We start from the raw sequence: 2,876 nt of genomic DNA on the forward strand, positions 1-2,876 counted from the left end.
ACTTAACAAAATCAGTGTAGAAGGAAATTACCTTAACAAAACAGAGGCCATAGTCTATGGCACGCTACTCTGAACAAGCCCAATCTTGTCTGATCTTGGAGGCTAAGCAGGGTCAGGCCTGGTTAGTACTTGGATGGGAAACCACCTAGGAAGACCAGGTGCTGTAGGTGTAAAAAATAAAAAATAAGGAATTATAAGCTGACAAGGTCCTTGCAATCTGTGAGGTCAACCAAGGGTTGCTTCGCCTAAAAAATTAAAAAAAATAAAATAAAGTAAAAAAAAATAACAGTATAAAGGTCATATATGACAAACCCTCAGCCAACATTATACTTAAAGGTGAAAACTAAAAACCTTCCATCTAAGATCAGGAACAAAGCAAGGCTGTCCACTATCACCACTGCTATTCAATATAACATTGGAGGTCCAAGCAAGTGCATTCAGGGAAGAGAAAGATATAAAAGGCATTCAAAGAGGAAATGAAGAAGTCGAACTGTCACTATTTGAGGATGACATGATTCTCTATAGAGAAAACCCTAAAGATTCCACAAGAACACTACTAGAAACAATAAGCAAATACAGTAAAGTCTCTGGATACGAAGTCAATGTTCAAAAATCCATAGCGTTCCTATACTCTAATAATGAAGTGTCAGAAAAAGAAGTGGAAAAAATAATTCCTTTTGCAATTGCAACAAAAAGAATAAAATACCTAGGAATAAATTTAATGAAACATGTGAAGGATCTATATAATGACAACTATAAGACCCTGTTAAAAAAATCGAAGAGGATACAAAGAAATAGAAAGATATTCTGTGTTCTTAGATTGGAAGAATCAACATAGTAAAATGACCTTATTACCTAAAGCATTATACACATTTAATGCAATCCCCACCAAAATCCCATCGGCATTTTTTTGAAGAAATAGAACAAAAAATAATCAGATTTGTATGGAAGCACAAAAGACTCCAAATTGCTAAAGCCATCCTGAGAAAAAAGAACGAGGCTGGAGGCATCACTCTGCTCGACTTCAAATTATACTACAAAGTGACAGTGATCAAAACGGCATGGTATGGGCAGGAAAAAAGACACATGGACCAGCGGAACAGAATCGAGAGTCCAGAAGTAAACCCATGTTTATATGGGCAAATAATTTTCGAGAAAGAAGCCAAAAACATACAGTGGAGAAAAGAAAGCCTCTTTAATAAATGGTGCTGGGAAAATTGGAAAGCCACCAATATTAACTCAGAATGGATTAAGGACCTGAATATGAGACCTGAAACAATAAAACGCATAGAAGAAAATATAGGAACTAAACTCATGAACCTTGGCCTTAAAGAAGATTTTACGAATTTGACCTCAAAGGTGAGGAAAGTAAAGGAAAAATAAATGATTGGGACTACATCTAACTAAAAAGCTTCTGTACAGCAAAAGATACTGTCTACATTTAAAGAGACAACCATCCAAATGGGAAAATATATTTGCAAGCAACGCCTCCGAAAAGGGCCTAATATCCAAAATATACAAAGAACTCATACAGCTCAATAACAAAAACAACAAAAAAACAATCCAATCAAAAAATGGGCAGAGGATCTGAACAGACAGTTCTCCCTAGAGGACATACAAATTGCCAACAAATATATGAAAAGATGCTCAACATCGCTAGCTATTAGGGAAATGCAAATCAAAACCACAATGAGATACCATCTCATACCTGTTAGAACAGCTATCATCAGCCGGTCAAGTATTAACAAATTTTAGAGAAGATGTGGAGAAAAGAACCCTCATGCACTGCTGGTGGGACTGCTAATTGGTACAGCCACAATGGAAAACAGTATGGAGGTTCCTCAAAAAACTAAAGAATTGATCTACCATATGATCTCGCAATCCTTCTTTACTGGGTATTTACCCCAAAGACTTGAAAAGATATATCCGAAAAGATATTTACAGACTGATGTTCATAGCAGCATTATTCATGGTGGCCAGGACATGGAAGCAACCGAAGTGTCCTACGATAGATGATTGGCTATAGAAGCTGTGGTACATATATACAATGGAATATTACTCAGCCATAATAAGTGATGAAATTGCCATTTGTGACAACGTGGATGGACCTGGAGATAATCATGCTAAGCAAAATAAGCCAGATAGGAAAAGTTGAAAATCACATGATATCACTTATATGTGGGATATAAACCTAAAAGCAACAAATGAACAGGAGAAACAAACAGAGACTTATGGACATGGACAATAGACTAGTCGTTACCAGAGTATGGTGGGGAGGGGCACCGGGGAGGCAGATGAAGTACAGGGGGTCAAATATGTGGTGGCAGAAAGTTTCAATATGAGTGGGGCTGAAGGAGAGTAGGGGAGAGGAATACACAGTGTTCATTTACTGTTAAAATGTAGAACTGAAACTTATTGGGTTTCACTAACCACTGTCACCATAAAGATAAATTTAAAAGAAAAGAAAAGAAAAAAAAAGAGATAAAAAATAATTTAATTTGATGAATAATGAGTCTACAAAACTGAGTCAGTTCTGTTGAGATAAGAAAGCTGGGGGGGGGGGAATCTTTCCCAGAGATCAATGGCAATCTGTGGTTTATTAATTATGTCACATCATGGGCCCAAGTCTACTTTCATTACTGATTTTTAAAAGGTAACTTTGAAGCCTCGAATATAGATTAATTGAATACTTATATTCTTTGAAATAAAATGGTTATAAGTAAACTTATTTGATAAGCTCTTTGGTACTCTGTTTATATTCTGTTTTACATGCTTTAGTTTTGTTTTTCTTGCCTCTGCTTTAACACAAGGAGTGATAAGATCAGGCCTGTATTTGCAGAACATGGAACCAATCTCCAGAAGTTGTTTCATTCTTG

At 36.2% G+C, this 2,876-nt stretch overlaps 1 pseudogene; it reads left to right on the forward strand.

The window, feature by feature from the left end:
• Positions 1–52: 52 nt before the first annotated feature.
• Positions 53–170, forward strand: LOC111744833 (annotated as a pseudogene).
• The last annotated feature ends 2,706 nt before the right edge of the window (positions 171–2,876 follow it).

This window comes from Pteropus vampyrus, unplaced genomic scaffold, assembly GCF_000151845.1.
Source record: "Pteropus vampyrus isolate Shadow unplaced genomic scaffold, Pvam_2.0 Scaffold141, whole genome shotgun sequence".
Taxonomy (NCBI): Eukaryota; Metazoa; Chordata; class Mammalia; order Chiroptera; family Pteropodidae; genus Pteropus; species Pteropus vampyrus.